Genomic DNA, 19184 nt, shown 5'->3' with positions numbered 1-19184 from the left:
CTTTAAATATTGAGCCAAAAAAGACATGTGTCTGCTGAGATAAACAGTACCCAGACAGAACTTTTAAATATCACTTTCTAGAAAATAATTTGAATATCAAAAAGTAAATGAAGAATAAGTGAGGTACAATGTGCAAAGATTATTTCTGAACAGCATAATGTTACACCTCACTGACAGATTTTTATTCATTCAACGATATGCATATTTTAACTCTAGTAGATTAAGGTTTATACCGCAATTGATGTACCTGGTTCTGTCATTAGAAATTGTAAGAGCCATTGCAATAAATATCTTCTTCCCTGTTCTATTGTATTTGTTCCAGAATTTTTTCCTCACAGGCAATTATTTTCACATGTTAAGAGAGAGGAGTTAAAGATAAAGCGACACACTTATAGCCATTTGTACTCTCACAGGTTCTGTGATTAATGTTTTATATGCCAGACACAATCAGAATTAATATACAAGTCCTTGAATGAATTCCAGTGAATGCAGGGGAAATCTCAAAGACTTAATGTCACAAGGAGGGACCAACACAAGCGCAGCTACTTTTCTCCTTAATTCTTCAACAAATACGTATACTGCCCAAGTCAAAAAGAGGGCTGTGAAAATATTTACAGACCCCTCACATCCTGGACATAAACTGTTTCAACTTCTACCCTCAAAACAATGCTATAGAACACTGCACACCAGAACAATTAGACACAAGAACAGTTTTTCCCCCGAATGCCATCACTCTGCTAAACAAATAATTCCCTCAACACTGTCAAACTATTCACTAAGTCTGCATTACTATTACTATTAATCTTCTCATCGTTCCTATCGTCCATATCCTCCCATTTATGACTGCATGACTGTAACTTTGTTGCTTGTATCCTTATGATTTATATTGATTGTTTCTTAATATGATTTGATTGCTTATTTGTACCCTATGACTATCATTAACTGTTATACCTTATGATTCTTTTTTTTTTATTCAAAAAGTTTTACAAAAAAAAAATCTCCCCCCCCTTTTACCCCCAACCCCCCTCCCTTCACTAATCCCTCCCCCCTGACTTCCCGGAAGAAGCACAAGGTATAGTTAAAAATAAAACAAACATATGCTAAGAAAATTTTCCCCCAAAACTATTATACCAATTTTCCCTCTCTAGCTCTGACTTCCTCCTAACATAACCAAAATCCTTCAGGAGAAGAAGAAAAAAAAATTAACAATTAACAGTAACAAAATATATGAATCAATAGAACAAATTAATCCTAAAGTATTTAAAACCAACTAAAGCATAAAAATCCAATCCAATTCAAAGAATATCTCCCTTATAGCTTCTGTAACCAAATAATTTTTCCCCCAGGTCTTTCTTACATAAACTCTTTCAAAAATATTCTATTTAAAATACAATACAACACATTATAAGATTTCAATACCGAAAATTACAGGAGCTATTCAAATTTAATCCTTCCTCATCAAAATCCAGTATAAATCCAGCATAAATCCAAAGACCTAGTTTTTAATGATAGATATAAAACATATAATCAACCCATTTCTTCCAGATCTTCCTCACATAGTGTCTTTCAGGGACAGCAATATTTTTGTCTGTTAATAATTCAAAACAAGTTTGTTTCAAGGATAATACTTTTGTCTCTTGTCATTTTTTTTTGATGCATTAATCTCTGTCTTTCCTTCATTACTCCTTTTGAAAAGTCAGTCACAATATTGCCTAATAGTTCCTTATGTCCAAAAATCCACAAATTACTACCATATATTCCATCAGTCCAAAGAGAAAATTCTTGAAAAGCATTAAGCCCGTAATTTTTTTCATTTCGGGAAACAATCTCTTGTAACACAAATTCTAACATTTCATCCAAACTATTTAAAGGAAACTTCTTTACATCAACTTGTTTATTCACGATCATATCTTCATATTTATCCACTTTTGTTTGTATCTCCTCCATTGCATTTACGTCCTGATCACACTGGTTAATTTCCTCCAAAGCTTGATCCAAAATGTCCCCATTTTTTATCAGTTCGTATTTTTGAATAATTAAATACATTCTTTCTGTGTAATCCTGTATAAAGTCACGAATCCATTCTTCTGAAAGAGCCTTCATGGCAAAATTCTTGCTGAAAATCCCCTTATGAAATACTTAAACAACGTAATATAATCCAACAGTCCACAATCCAACACAATAAGATGAAGTCTTCATTCAGTTTCGATTTCGCAGCAAGGTTATCGGTCTACTTACAGCTAGTCTAAAACGCCATTTTAAAAGAAGGAAGAAATTATTTTTTTTCTCTCTTTAAAAAAAGGAGGAAATCAGGAAATCAACAATACTTGCAAACCAGTAATTGTTCACTCATGCTTCTTCCGTCTGCTTATAGAGATCCACAAAAAGAAATCAATTGTTAGCAGAACTTGAACACCTTCCTCTTTTCCTGCTTTTGCAGGAATACTGGAGAAAATAAGGAGGAATTCAATGGGATTCGACCTTTCAGGACTTTGCATAAGAAAAACAAAGCCCCTAGGGGAATCTACCACTCCCCCCCCCCCTGCTCTTTCCCCTGCTCTTTCAACCAGAGAGGAAAAATTAAGTCGGGAACAGCGTTCGTAGCTGTTTACACCAGCTTTTATCATATCCAGTGCGGAGTGCCATAAATTAGCACCCAGCGAGAAAGGTGGCGCCAAGCGGAAGTCTATACCTTATGATTCTTGATGAATGTGTTTTGTCTTTTTATGTACACTGAAAGCATATGCACCAAAGGCAAATTCCTTGTGTGTCCAATTACACTTGGCCAATAAAGAATTCTATTCTATTCTATTCTATTCTATTCTATTCTATTCTCCTCTACTCTACTCTACTTTTTTTTTTTTTTTACATTTATATCCTGCCCTTCTTCGAAGACTCAGGGCGGCTTACAGTGTATAAGGCAATAGTCTCATTCTATTTGTATATTTTACAAAGTCAACTTATTGCCCCCCCAACAATCTGGGTCCTCATTTTACCTACCTTATAAAGGATGGAAGGCTGAGTCAACCTTGGGCCGGGCTTGAACCTGCAGTAATTGCAGGCTACTGTGTTCTAATAACAGGCTCCTTACAGCCTGAGCTATTCCGGCCCTTCTACTTCTACTCTACTCTACTCTACTCTACTCTACTCTACTCTACTCTACTCTACTCTACTCTACTCTACTCTACTCTAATTCTGTTCTATTCTATTCTATTCTATTCTATTCTATTCTATTCTATTCTATTCTATTCTATTCTATTCTATTCTATTCTATTCTATTCTATTCTATTCATGGTGGAGCTGCATGGTGTTGGTAAGAGGGCCAGAGGGCTACGGTTTTATTCTTCCACAGACCGAGGAAACACATGGAATTTAATGTCTGCAAAAATTAATAGCTGCTGAAGCATCATTGATGACACCTATAGTGAGATACTGCTAACTGACCTTGGTAATTTAATTGGTGAATTAATTATAAATATTTACTTTCCATAATTTCATAGGGCATAGAGGGACCATTCGTACATACTCTGCTGTACATAAATATCTCGCCAAAATGCCTACATTGCTAGAACAGCCTAACCAACCTTCAGTAGAATTTGTTCCACAAGTATGTCAGAGTCAGCTATTGATCGGCAAGTAACTGGTAGTTATCTACTTTCCGTTCCATGCTTTTTTACTATTTTAAAGTGCACATTTTCTGCCTACCTCGCTCAAAATGAAACTTATTCCTAATTATAAAAGGCTTTTGTTTTTGTTTTTGTGTAATGTAGTCAGCTGGGCCAGAATTTAAATTGTATCCCCTTGTATAACATTGAATCATAAAATAAGCAAATGTCATTGTGCAGAGGTATTGATTTTCTATCTTTTTCCTGCTAGTTCTCGTAAGTTCTGCTCTTCAGCAATTGTATGTTCAGAAAGTGTTTTCCACTAGTATTCGGTAAGTATAAGAACCTCTCCCTTTCTCTTCCTTTATCTCTTTCTCTTTCTGTCTCCTTCTCTCTCTCTCTCTCCTTCTCTCTCTCTTTCTCTCCTTCCCTCTCCCCCTCCCTCTCCCCCTCCCTCTCCCCCTCCCCCTCCCTCCCTCCCTCTCTCTCTCTCTCATTACAGCTAGCTGGCTAGATTTCATTCCTCTGGCTAATGAAAACATTTAATATTTGAACAGGAATATTTCTTAAAATGGTGATCATAGAATATTTAGCAAATGCAACTGTAGATATTCTTTTTTTACATTAAAAAATGGTTTAAATAATACACAGAACTGCGGCAGACTCTAATGATGCGGATTAGTTCAGGATTAAGTACAACCAATAATGAATATTTTGTAGCAAAATTCTTTGTATTAGGTGACACTAATTAAGTGAAATTGCAACTTCATAAATGCTTCAACCTATCTTAGGGGAAAAAAAGAGAGAATGTGTTAGTTAGTAATGAATAATTTATTAGGCAAATGAAAGAACAAACTCAAAATAAGGATTAGGCCTCCTTATTAGGATGTGCATTTTAATTGGTCTATTTCCCCTTATATTTTAGGTTATTTATTATCATTTGATGTGATTGAATACATATTATGTGGGTGTCTGTGTATACTCTCCAAAGTTGAGATTCTCCTCCACGCAATATCCAGAAACTAAATCAATCTTTTCTTTCCTATGTGTGTTTGTCAGTCTATGGATGTGTCTCTCTCTGTGTGAATATATATTAAGGATAAAATAGGTTATTTTACAATAATGACCTGAAGTTAGAAAAAGCTCCTAATAGTGCCAATAGGACTTTTTTTTTTCCTGAACAAAGTAACTTAATGATGTTGCTCCCAGAGGAAAACTTTTATTTGTTCTTTTATGAGAATTGCTAAAAAAAAACAAAAAAACAAGGCAGTACAACTTTAGTCTATTCAGTCCTAATTTAATATTACTGTTTCAATTTCCCTGGAAATACATGGCACAAACTGACTTGTTGTCTTAGAGGCCATCTGAGGTTAATGTAATGCAAATAATGGATTGATCCTTTATTCTTCTTTTGAGAATGCCTCTGCTTATTAAAAGTTAGAAGAAAGCATTTTCTCCCCTCCACTCCATTCCCCTCTCCTCTCCCCCTCCACTCCTTTCTTTCTTTCTTTCCCTTCCTTCCTTCCTTCTTTCCTTTTTTCCTTCCTTCCCTCCATCCCTCCGTCCCTCCGTCCTTTTCTTCTTTTTTCTTTTTCTTTTTCTTTTTCTTTCTCTTTCTCTTTCTTTCTCTCTCTTTCTCTCTCTCTCTCTGTTTTCTTTCTTTTTTCTTTCTTTCAGTTCAAAGGCGGTGGAAGTATGGGTGGATTTTATCACTGCTGACATTAGTGGTTCTCAGTGTGTGAAAAAGGTGAATACAACTGATAAGATTCCTACCCCACTCTATTAAATGACCATATGAGTCGAATAATATGTGGGATTCTTCTCTTTTACTTCTAAGGCTACATACAATATCAGTAGAGCTCAGAATTGCTTTCTGTGAAAGACATTTCCCCAGCCAAGTTGTTTCCAGGTATGTTGGACTGTCTTCTCTCAATTCAGGCAATGCTGCAATATGTATTCCCAGGGGTGGGCTGCTGGGGATTTGCAGGGGTTTGGGAGAACTTCTAGCTAAGATTCTATGCAGTTTGGAGAACCCCCAAAACCCACTCCTGGCTGGCCCCACCCACCCTGCCCTGCCCCTCCTAGGAGTCCCCATACAGCTTATTTTGGATGCAGGTAAGTGCTTAGCATGTGCAGAGGCTCAGGGAGGGTGAAAAATGGGCCTACCAGAAGTTCAGGAAGGGTCCTAGAGGGCCTCCAGAGCCTGGAGAGGCCATTTCCACCATCCTGGAGGCTCAAGGAAAGCCTCCAGAGCCTGGGGAGGGCAAAATGCTCCCCCCACCTCCATGGTGCAGGAGACCGAGTAGACCACGTCCATCATGGCCATGCTCACAAAGCAACTGGGCAGAGAACCCCTTTCTAAAATTTTCGAAGCCCATCCCTGTGTATTCTTTACAAGATGGTTCTAACATTTTATTTATTTATTTATTTATTTTTGTTTTCTTGTATCTACCTTTATTATTTTGATAAATAACAGAAGGCAGCAAACATCTTGCACCAGTACCTTTAACAGCAACAAACATGTGCAACAAACCATAACACAAACAAAATACAAACCAATAAAGTCTTGGGACATAACACATCAGATTAAATGTGGTTGAAAGAAGAAAATGTAAATAATTGGTGTGACAACCCTAGGGGATAGTAAAGAAATTCAAAGAATTAGAGGAAATCACAAGATATCAATATCTAAAAATTAAAACTGAAACCTTATGGGATGAACCATAATGATAATCCTAGTAGTTATCTGCTCACTGAGGGTCATACAAATGAGAATTAGATGACATTAGAAAATGTGCAGATTGATTAAATTTCTATTTAATGTATCGATTGCAAAAGGCCACATATTTTGGATCCACACAAAGATTGCACCAATACATTATGACATTGTTGGATCTGAGTTTTGTTTTTTCTTGCAGACATTTTATTACCCAACTAAGTATCATCATCAGTGTTCATTGGGCAAATAAATGTCTGCAAGAAAACAACCAAGCTCAGAGACAAACAGGGACCCCACAGTTCAACCATGAGCTACAAATATTATCTTCTGTTAGAATAGAATAGAATAGAAGAATAGAATAGAATAGAATAGAATAGAATAGAATAGAATAGAATAGAATAGAATAGAATAGAATAGAATAGAATAGAATATTTATTGGCCAAGTGTGATTGGACACACAAGGAATTTGTCTTGGTGCATATGCTCTCAGTGTACATAAAAGAAAAGATACCTTCATCAAGGTACAACACTTACAACACTTAATGATAGTCATAGGGTACAAATTTAACACTTAATGATACAACACTTAATGATAGTCATACAAATACTCAATCAGGAAACAATATCAGTATAAATCGTAAGGATACAAGCAACAAAGTTATAGTCATCAGTGGAAGGAGATGGGTGATATTCTCTTCTGTTGATACCATTATGACATGCTGGGTACTTAGGAAGAAGTCAGTGCCAGGAAGGTCAACACCAGATTAAGAAATGGCAGCTGTGATTTCATATTGTACATTGTCATTGTCGTCATCATTATCAATCATTATCGTCACCTTTTCCTGAAGAAGGAAAAGGCGACAAGTTATCCTTTCTGACTTCTTATGAATTATTATGAATGGTAGGGAATAAAAATCAGGATCATTAAATTATGTATATGAAAGGAAAGGAACATTTCTATAATTACTTACCTAGTAAATTTTCTTGAAAGGAAGTTATAGAAAATTGGAGCTATTATATCAGTAGCATACAGTACCCTCCGTTCGTAATTACCTTTTACTACTCCTTAGAGAACTCATGCTGAGATGACTATACCAAGAAGTGTTCTAGATATTTCCAGTATTATTGAGTTCCATCAATAGCATGGGGAAAAAATGAGGCAAAATCTATTCTTTAGTTTTCTTTTTCTGAGACTTTGCTCCAGCTGTGACTTGTGCTACTGTGACTTTTAGCACAAAAGAACTCCAACAGGATTTTTTTTTTTAGAAAGCATTAAAACTGAAAGTACAGTTGGTCAGAATTCTCTTTCTTTTCCTTAAGTCATAGCTAAATTGGCAGTCCCTTCTGTTTCACCGTACCTGCAATTCAGATAATCATGGTACATTTCTGGATCTAAGATCTCTTTGATAATTTCAAAGTAAGTTCATAGGTAACTTGTTTCCTTATATATATATCTCATCATTGTCAATCGTCATCATCTTTAAAACCATGTTTGAATCTTTTGAGCAACAAAAATTATTCAGACATGGTTTTTGCCATGAAACTATCACAATAAACATAGTTACCCTGTCCATTAACTAAAAACCAGTGTAGTAGCTGGAAGGAACTCAAAAATTCAAGAGGGCGGTCACCATCATTCAACTGAAGCCCTGTCCTTTTAAATGTGTATCATAATGAATGCAAAAAGGTGGTAAGGCCTTGATCACATAGTAATTGGATGGTGGCCAACTTTTTCCCCTCTGCAGACCCCTAACACATACACACAAAAAGAATGTCATGTATATCATTGCATACATAGAAAAATGCTTTTTTCCCTAAATAAATTTAGATAAATTTTAAAAGTTAAACTAGCAAATTAACTTTTCTTAATTTAGTAGCAAACACAACATGTTTTTATATAAATGTTGTTGTTTTGAAAGATAAAAATGAACACAAACTAATATCAAATAAAGAAAAAGGAACCAGGAAAAAAGAAGACAAAAATGCAAAAAGAGGAAAAGGAACTTCTGATTTTCTTTGCAACAAATACAAAATTATCTCTTATTCTATATTTACAGAAAGAAGACCTCTCTTTTTTTCTGTTCTCTATCTTTTTTTCTTCATGAATGAAGGTGAATTTTTTAAATCATCAAATTCACAAATCATCAGTTCCTTTTTTTCCCCTGTTTCATGCAAAAAGTCTTTAAGGGATCTCCAGTCAGCAATACATGTTGATCAGGGGTGTCAAACTCACGTCACAGTGGTATCACATGACATTTCAGGACTTTTTCCCCCTTTGCTAAACCGGATGGGGGCAGGGCCAGCACGTGACGCATCCAGCCAGCAGGCTGTGACTTTGACACCCCTGGTGTAGATAATGTATTTTGTCTAATCAGAGAAGTAAAGCTGAACTTTCCACTATTGAGTATATAATATGTTGCAGTTGTCATATATCAAAACAAAGTTGCATGACTTTTTTCCAGTTACAAAATGCACCAAAATATCCTTGAGACGTTTCTTATTCTGGCAAATCAAGAATTTATTCTCTAAACTTTATCAGTTTCTGTCTCCATATTTTCCTTTTCCCAATCAAGAAATTTGCCATGATAATAACAATTCTTTCTCTAATATCTTCAGCAGAAACCTCTGTAATAATTCTAAATCTCACCCAAAATTCTTTTTTCTCTCAATTACAGTAAAATTTACTGATTCGCTTTACCTGTCCAGTACTTGCTATATATATAATTTTGACCTCTTCTTTTATCTCCTATTTCATCTTTATAAATTTTTAATCCACATTTTTATCCAAAAATTCTAAAATATTCATATAATTTCTGAAGCAAATCTGGTATAACTTTTCTATCTTTTCTATCTATCTCTAATAAGCCATTCTAGCTATCCTTTGCCATTTTTCTAGTAGTTGCCAATTGTATATTGTAATCCAAAAGTAAAAGTATTTCAAAGAGGCATAGGTTAAAAGGAAGCTTTCCTTCTTTTTCCTTTTCTCCTTCTTTAATATTTTGACTCTGTAACTTCAAGTTATTCACAAGCCATATCACTGTAGTAACTGTAGTAACAAAACATCATAATCTAGGTCATTACCTTATCTTTTGATACGTAAAGTTTAGCAATAGAGAAAAAGCTTTCTCAGGGAGATCTGGTCTCTTTAACTAGCAAACTAGTAAAAGCCCTTTTGCCATTTTTTTTAAAAAGACAGAAAGGTATCTGTCCCCATTTCTCCATTTCAAAACTTTCTTAAATTTTCTCTCTGTTAGGCTTTTTGCACCCCCTAAAAATATTGAATCTTTAAGCACTTAAAGTTTGGGGGGGGGGGGAAAGGTTTAACTCACCTAAAGTGTTCTTATCTTTATCTTTATCCCTTTATATCTGTAGATTATTTTTTAAAATGATTTCAAAATACAGATGATGGGGCTTCTTGTCCATGCAATTGTGATCATAAATGGAATTCTAGGATCACCAGCAACTCAGCTCCTGAGTCAAACTGCAAAAACCTATGCAGTGTATTCATGAGGAGTTGCCAACCACAATGCAAGTGTCGAGTCCAGCTCCGGCTCGACACATGACACTACAGGGATACGGATCACGGGAGCAGCCCCTAATCAAAGATCCAAAGGGATGACATATCAAGGACTTGTTTGAGGGTTGCAGGGATCTGTGTTTGCCAAGCATGAGAAAGGAATCAGCACACTGGTGGGCCAGGATAGAGGGAGATGAGGGCTGGGCATTAGTTCTGGGATTTAGCTGATGACGTGGCAGCTGAGGCTTTCAGACGAGGAGAGAGAGAGCGGCCGGGCGTCCAATCAATGGAGCAGTTCAGCCATGGGGCGGGACATGAGCAGCGTGGGATGTTTAAAAGTGGCTGAGAGGCAGAAGCTCTCAGCGCTGACTTTATACAGAGAGACCTCGACTTTTACTGAGACCCAGTTTGTAGCAGATCCAATAAATTAAGTCACTTCACCTTTAAAGCGCTCCATGGCATCGGACCGGGATATTTACGGGACTGCCTGCTGCCGCCAGTTACCTCCCATTGTCCGGTGCGTCCAGCGCACTCTCACAGGGAGGGCCTCCTTAGGGTGCCGTCGACCAACCAATGTCGGCTGGCGACTCCCAGGGGAAGAGCGTTCTCTGTGGGGGCCCCGGCTCTGTGGAACAAGCTGCCGGTGGGACTCCGTCTTCTCCCTGATCTTCGGACCTTTAAACGCGAGCTCAAGACTTTCTTTTTTCACCAAGCGGGGCTGGCCCGATTGATTGATTTTAATATTTGGGGATTTTAGCGGGTTTCTAAACAGGGGTTTTTATCTTTTGTAATTTTTATCTAATATTTTTAAGTATACAGCAGTTTAATTAGATTTTTAATTTTGTTATGGTATTTTAAATGGTTTTTGGATTATTGTCATTTTACTTGCTGTACACCGCCCTGAGTCTTCGGAGAAGGGCGGTATAAAAATGTGAATAAACAAACAAACAAACAAACAAACAAATAAATAAATAAATAAATAAATACTACCGGAAAGAAAACCAAGTTGGCTTGTTTCTTCTCACAGTGTTTGACACAACTATGGCTGAGCTAGCCGAGAGCAAGTTTGTTATCTCACAATCTCCCTTTGATCCGGGAGATTTCTCCAGGTGATATCTGTCCTCTAGCCTTAGTAATGGAGTCTCTTAGCTTCTTTGGAGAAATCAGTCTTGCATAATTCCTAACCAGGAACTCTGTTCTGCTGTGTTTTATGAAACAGCTCTAGCATATTGAACGATCCCAAAGTTAAAACAACTGAATCATTTTTATAAAGTGCAACAACACTGGATGAATGGTTCCAAAGGCCTGTAATTCTCAGTCCTCTCATAAAAACACTACATAACTGGCCAAACATGTTGCTGAATAAAAGCAGCACATTCTACATTGCAGATTTTTAAAAAAAAGAAAAGTAGAATACCTTGCCTTCATCTTGTTGCTAGGCAATTTATATAGAAAGCAGCTAATTACATCTACCTCTTTAATGAGCCCTTTTAATATATATTTAGGGCAATAAGACTGAATTAACCCTTACTATGATAGCGTCTCATTCATCAAGCCCTTTCCCAAAAGCAGTGTTTTAAGAAATGCATTGTACATAGTAGTTTTTGATTAGTGTATTAGCTACATGTAATAGACATAAGAAGCAACAGTGTTTTTAAAATTTGTTTTACACAAATGTTATTAAATTGCAACCAATTAAATAGTTGTATGTCCCTTAGTGACTTCCCTGACCTGCATTCAATCAGATAATAAAGGTAAAGGTAAAGGTTCCCCTCACACATATGTGCTAGTTGTTCCTGACTCTAGGGGGCAGTGCTCATCTCTGTTTCAAAGCCAAAGAGCCAGCACTGTCTGAAGATGTCTCTTCAGACGACACATGAACAAGATGTCTCCTTGGTTATGTGGCTGGCATGACTAAATGCCAAAGATGCACCTTCCTACCAAAGGGTCCCTATTTTTCTACTTGTATTTTTTATGTGCTTTCGAACTGCTAGGTCGGCAGAAGCTGAGACAAGTAACAGGAGCTCACCCCATTATGCGGCACTAGGGATTCAAACCGCTGAACTGCTGACCTTTCGATCGACATGATCAGCATCTTAGTCACTGAGCCACCACATCCCTGATATCATGTATGAGAGAATACATTTTTATATATTGTATTGTATTGTACTGTATTGTACTGTATTGTACTGTATTGTATTGTACTGTACTATACTGTACTATATTGTATTGTATTGTATTCTCTCTCTGTATGTATACACACCTTAGTAGTTTTATTGTTAAAGCTATCACAAAGCACTGAAAATAAAAGGGGTGGGGATCCTAGTGGGAAACTGTTGAATAATAAGTAGTAATGTATGGAAAAACAATGAAATAATGAAGCAGATTATAACATTTAAATGTTTTCTTAATCATTTAACAGCAAAGCTTGGATTTCCAATGAAGGTTCTCTGACAATGGATTGAATTTGAATTTTCATGCAAATCCTTTCCCTGCTTTTTTAGATTCCCAACTTCTCATATTTCTTTTTTAAATGCATTTAACACATTGATCTACCACCATTTACAGGTATTTTAATAGGATTAGAAATAAATAACTATCACATCAAAATGTAATAATGTGGTTAGAAGGAAATGATTAAAATAATTAAGGTGTTACCATTTGTTGAATTTTTTTTTAAATATGCCTGGTAAAAAAATTTTTTTTTAAAAAAAATCAAAGTGCTTTAAAACCTTATTTTATGAATTGGGAAAAATAATTATCCATCAACAGCAGTGAAATTTCAAAAAAGCTTCTACTTGATCTTTAATGGTCTAAGGCAGGAGTGTCAAACTTGTGTCACATGGCAGCATCATGTGACATATCAGGACTTTTTCCCCCTTAATTAAACTGGGCATGGGCATGGCCTTCACCGGGCTGCAGGCCGAGAGTTTGAGAGCCCTGGTCTAAGGATATTTATTTATTTTGTTTTATTTTAAGCATTTATATAAAACATTTATAAAAATTAGGGCTTTAATAGCAACAAAATATTTCAACATTAGTGAAATGTTATCTAAACATTTCAAAATTATTTTGAAATGTTTTTTTTTAAAAAATATCTACATCTTTGTGCTATTTCTAGGGGAGATCAGTTCTTGTCATGTTGAACAGATGACATGAATGGAACGTATTATCACCTGAAGTTATCTAGGTCCCTGCAGTTTGGACCTGCTCTAAGATTGCTTATCTCTTTCTCCCCACTTCACTTTCTATTCTTTTTGATGTGAACTTGATTAAACATCTGCACTTACATTTAATTATTTTGCCACTTCTAGCAAACAACCTGTGTAAGATTTCCTTCAGTTCCAGAATCTGAATGTGGTTTCTCAGTAATCAATAGATCCGCCATCAAAGAAAAGATTAATCATTATTCAAAATTGCTTACTATTTTGTCAAACTTATCCAGTGCATCTAGTTTGTCACAAGGCAAAATCCCTAGGTGGAGGTAATAGGTTTTCCCACTACATATAAATAACTCAATTTAAAAGGTGCCACCAGTTTTATTTAATATTACCTTGTAAAATTGCTGGAGAATGACTACCATTACAGTTTCATTTCAGCACAAATTCCCTCCATATTTCTTTTGTGTTAAGAGATGCAGCTGGATGTCATATCATCTGTCAAATTTCTCACGTTAAATATGGAAGTTGGTGTCATATTAAAGTTTGTGTGATGGCCAAACATTTCTTCCCCTATATTGTCAGTAACTGTGTTGCATTTACAGAAGAATTGCTTTCCCATTTGACATGTGAATTTTCAGAAGCCAGAAGAGCATGAAAGTTCATATTACCACACATTTTGCTGAAGATAAAAAATCTTGAGTTACAAAATATATTTTGTACTTCCCACATTTTATTTTGGGTTAGACATTAGATATCTTAATAAAAAAAAGATCCCAGGAATACAGTGGATAACATAACTATCCATATATACAGTAGTTGCCTTGAATTGTTAGATATAGATTCAAGGGGTAATAAAATATATTGAAGTGTTTGGAAGAAATGGGTCTACTTGAGAAAAATCAAAAGCAACCTTCATGCTGTTATAACTACCATGTATGAGAAGAAGATTCCTTTATGTCCTTAGATTTCTACCAAAAATCCCTCCCTCCCTCCCTCCCTCCCTTCCTTCCTTCCTTCCTTCCTTCCTTCCTTCCTTCCTTCCTTCCTTCCTTCCTTCCTTCCTTCCTCTCTTCCAATTCTATACACAGTACAGAATTCTATACACTTCTATACACAGTATAATTAGACTTCAGCAAGGCATGTGACAAAATAGACCACAAGCCAGGGATGAAATTCAGCAGGTTTTAACAGGTTCTGAAGAACCTATATTGGAAATTTTGAGTAGTTTGGAGAACCGGCAAATGCCACCTCTGGATGGCCCCAGACTGGGGTGGGAATGGAGATTTTGCAATATCCTTCCCCCAGGAGTAGGGAGGGAATGGGGATTTTGCAGTATCCTTCCCCTGCCATGTCCACCAATCCATGCCCACCAAGCCACACCCACAGAACCAGTAGTAAAAAAAAATGAATTTCACTATTGCCATAAATTATTTATTAGTAAGCTAGAAAAAAGTGGGATAGATAGCATCACCACTAGATGAATTTGTAACTGGCTGACAAATCATACTACTGAGTAGTCCTTAATGGTACTACATCTACATGGATGGAAGTAAGGAATGCAGTACCACTAGGTTCTGTGTTAGGCCCAGTACTCTTAAAGTTTTCCGGGTGCAATTCAAGGTGTTGGTTATCACCTTTAAAGCGCTCCATGGCATAGGACCGGGTTATCTATGAGACCACCTGCTGCTACCAATAGCCTCCCATCGACCCGTGCGCTCCCATAGAGAGGGTCTCCTTAGGGTGCCGTCGGTCAAACAATGTAGACTGGTGACCCCCAGTGGGAGAGCCTTCTCTGTGGGGGCTCCTGCCCTCTGGAATGAGCTGCCTCCAAGGATACGTCAACTTCATGATCTCCGGACTTTTTGCCGCGAGCTAAAGACCTTTCTATTTCATTGTGCAGGGCTGGCTTAATGAAGTTTGTTATTGGGGTTTTATTATAGTCTTATATTTCCTTCAGTCTTTAATTTTAAGTAGTTTTTAAATGTTTTTTTTAACTTTTCTGAGTTGTGTTTTTACCCTGGCTGTAAACTGCCCTGAGTCCTTCGGGAGAAGGGCGGTATATAAATTAATTAAATAATTAAATAAATAAATAAATAAATAAATAAATAAATAAATAAATAAATAAATAAATAAATAAATATCTTCATAAATGACTTAGATGAGGAAATAGAAGGGGAACTTATCAAATTTATAGGGGCCGGAATAGCTCAGGCTGTTAAGAAGCCTGTTATTAGAACACAGTAGCCTGCAATTACTGCAGGTTCAAGCCCGGCCCAAGGTTGACTCAGCCTTCCATCCTTTATAAGGTAGGTAAAATGAGGACCCAGATTGTTGGGGGGGCAATAAGTTGACTTTGTAAAAAATATACAAATAGAATGAGACTATTGCCTTATACACTGTAAGCCGCCCTGAGTCTTCGGAGAAGGGCGGGGTATAAATGTAAACAAACAAAAAAAAATTGCAGATAATACTAAGGTGGCAGGAATAGCCAACACTCTCGATGATAAGCTCAAGATCCACATGGATCTCGACAAACCGACTGGACTCTATCTACCAAAATTAAATTCAATGTAGAGAAAAGTAAAGTCTTACACTTAGGCAAGAAAAAACAAAACTACACATGCAGATTAGGTGAAACCTGGCTTAATAGCAATAACTGTGAGATGGATCTTGGAGCCCCAGAGGACAATCAATTAAATATGAGTGAGCAGTGTGTGGCCAAAAAGGCCAAGGGCCTCTGTGGCTCAGACTGGTAAGACAGTCTGTTATTAACACAGCTGCCTGCAATTACTGCAGGTTCTAGTCCCACCAGGCCCAAGGTTGACTCAGCCTTCCATCCTTTATAAGGTAGGTAAAATGAGGACCCAGATTGTTGGGGGGGCAATAAGTTGACTTTGTATATAAATATACAAATAGGATGAAGACTATTGCCTTACACAGTGTAAGCCGCCCTGAGTCTTCGGAGAAGGGCGGGATATAAATGCAAATAAAATAAAATGAATAAAATAAATGAAATCCTAAATTGCATTCTGAATCAAAATCATGTAGGTACTAGTACTGCTCTGTAAAGCTTTAGTAAGACCACAGCACACCTAGAATACTGCATCCAGTTTTGGTCACCACACTGTAAAAAAGGATGTTGAGACTCTGGAGGGAGTTCACAGAAGAACAACAAAGATTATTAGGGGCCTGAAGGCTGAAACATATTGCAGGAACTGGGCATGGCTAATCTAGTGAAGGGTAAGATCTGTGTTAACAGTGTTAGGAACATGATAGCAGTGTTCCAATATTTGAGGGACTGTCACAGAGATGAGGGGGACCACCTATTTTCCAAAGCACCCAAAGGCCAGATGAGGAACAATGGATGGAAACTGATCAAGGAGAAGTTCAACCTAGAAATAAGGATAAATTTTCTGGCAATCAACAATTGACCAATGGAATAGCTTGCTTTCAGGTGCTTCATCACTAGAGGTTTCAAGAAGGGACTGGACACCCACTTCTCAGAAATGGTACAGGGTTTCCTGCTTTAGCATGGAGTTGAACTAAATGATCTACAAGGTCCCTTTCAACTCTGCTATTCTGTATTCCTCCCTCCCTCCCTACCCCCCTTTCTGAATATTTTCCCTACTTTCTGGAAAACAGTTGTTTCTTTGTAGTTCATCACCCCAGCTTCCCCTCCGTGGTCACTAGCTCTCACAGTATTACATACTACCTCTAAGTTCAACGGTAACATGCCTCTTTATACCATTGGCCAGGAAACATGAATGGAAAAAGATACTATTACATTTTATTTCTTCCGTGATATCTGGATAGTAATGATATAAACAGAGTGTCCTAGATGGTGTTTGGTTTAATACAGTTGAGCTCCAATCTTTTTGTTCCCAGAGTTTCATATTTTGCAACATTTTTATCTTATTTTACTATTTTGTGACAAAATTATTGTTACCCCTTGTGGCTGAGTCAAAGGGATAATGATATCTAGTTATGTAATAAGTTCTCAAGGCCACTTGATAAGGTCATAGCTGATCTGAGGATTCAGCTCCTATATTAAATTGACATTTGACTTTTAAATATTACTGTGTTCTGGCATAACAGCATTTCCTTTCCCACATAAATTTATCTTTGTTCTTACATTAATCACACAACTAATCTTCTTAGAAGAATTTGTCCTATGCTGATGCATCTTTGTATATCTTAAGAAATCTTTTGTGTGATTCATGATCAGAACCACTTTTCTTATCAAGTTTGATGTGACTAGAAAACAGGTGCATGTATAAGAATAATTATTGTGGGAATAATAAATGATTGCTTTTGATGGTGACTGCCCATAAATTGATCTGACAGCATTGCCACATTTTAGATGAAAAAGAAGTTATATAAGTTGCTTAGATCATTCTGGAGAAATATGTGGCCTTTGAAAATGTGCTATATTAAAAAAAAAAACTAATTTATTTAAGTCATTTAGACCTGATTGGCTTACAGGAACTCCATTTTCTCTATGCTTTAGGAAAGCGTTAGACAAAAAAACCTTTAGAAATTGTTATATACTACAGTTCTGCATTAAATTTTTCTTTTGTTTTGCAACTCAGTGATTTCAGATTTAAGTTGTGATGGGGCTGTCTTCAATGCATCTGATGACTTAAATGAATATGTGTATGTATATAAAGATAGTTGACTGCAATAATAGAAAGTCCTAAGGTTAGTCAGAGGTAAGGTCCTTCAGACTCCATAATACTGTGGGAGGCATGGTGATCTTAAGGTGTCTCCACAAACGAAATCAGAGCAAAGATCAAAAAACTCGTCTGCTCACCAATTCTTTGATCTTTGCTATGATTTTGTTTATCCTTATACCCCTCTGGATAAGGATGGAAAATTGTTCACGTTTGCTTTGAGTGGAGTCTCCTTGTGAGGAGACCATAGGATAGCAGGCTTCTGTGGGATTAGTGCCAGGGTATAGCAATAGTACTGAGACTTCTATATTGCTTCACAGTGCTTTACAGCCCTCTCTAAGCGGTTTACAGAGTCAGCCTATTGCCTTCAATAATTGGGGTCCTCATTTTACTGACCTTGGAAGGATGGAAGGCTGAGTGAACCTGGAGCCTGGTGAGATTTGAACTGCCAAATTGCAGAGGCAGCTGGCAATCAGCAGAAGTAGCCTGCAATACTGCACTCTAACCACTGTGCTACATGGCTCAATATGAAGAGTTTAGCTTCTAAAGTTACAAAGTTCATAAGGTTCCTTTTCTAATTAAATATAAAGTTGGTTTACCTGAGCAAGTTTAAAATAATACTTTTGTTTGCAAAGTTCTGGTGATATTTTATGGAGTTTTTGATCACACCAGGATTGAAAAGTTGATTTTTTAAAATGGATTTGCTTAGAGATAAAGGATATAGCCATCACCCTGCCAACAAAAATGTGTATAGTCAAGGCTATGGTTTTCCCAGTTGCAATGTATGGCTGTGAAAGTTGGACCATAAGGAAGGCTGAGCGCCAAAGAATTGAGGCCTTTGAACTATGGTGCTGGAGAAGAGTCCTGCGAATCCCTTGGACTGCAAGGCAATTAAACTGGTGCTGGAGAAGACTCCTGCGAGTCCCTTGGACTGCAAGGTGATCAAACTGGTCAGTCCTAGAGGAGATCAACCCTGACTGCTCTTTAGAAGGCCAGATCCTGAAGATGAAACTGAAATATTTTGGCCACCTAATGAGAAGGAAGGACTCCCTGGAGAAGAGCCTAATGCTGGGAAAGATTGAGGGCAAAAGAAGAAGGGGACGGCAGAGAATGAGATGGCTGGATGGAGTCACTGAAGCAGTCAGCATGAGCTTAAATGGACTCCGGGGGATGGTAGAGGACAGGAAGGCCTGGAGGAATGTTGGTCAGACATGACTTTGCAACTAACAATAACAACATAGGATAGATATGGGATGAAGAAATATTTGTTTGCAGTCTTATAAGGAGTTATAAAGGGAGGAGAACTTATGGCTCAGAGGTTAGTACAACTGCCTAATATACAGGCAGCCCAAGTTTGAATCCGAGTAAGGATATAGCTAGCTGATGAAAGCTAAAAAGCTTGAAATAGATCTATACTAGTCTCCCTTTATTCCCTTATCAGCAAATATATATTTGGTATAAAATGGTTTGTCGTGAATGCAACTGCTTGAGGGCCCCTGGATTGGAGCTGAA

This window comes from Ahaetulla prasina, chromosome 5, assembly GCF_028640845.1.
Source record: "Ahaetulla prasina isolate Xishuangbanna chromosome 5, ASM2864084v1, whole genome shotgun sequence".
Classification (NCBI taxonomy): Eukaryota; Metazoa; Chordata; class Lepidosauria; order Squamata; family Colubridae; genus Ahaetulla; species Ahaetulla prasina.
The sequence above is the reverse complement of the archived record's forward strand: the minus strand, read 5'-3'. Positions refer to the sequence as shown.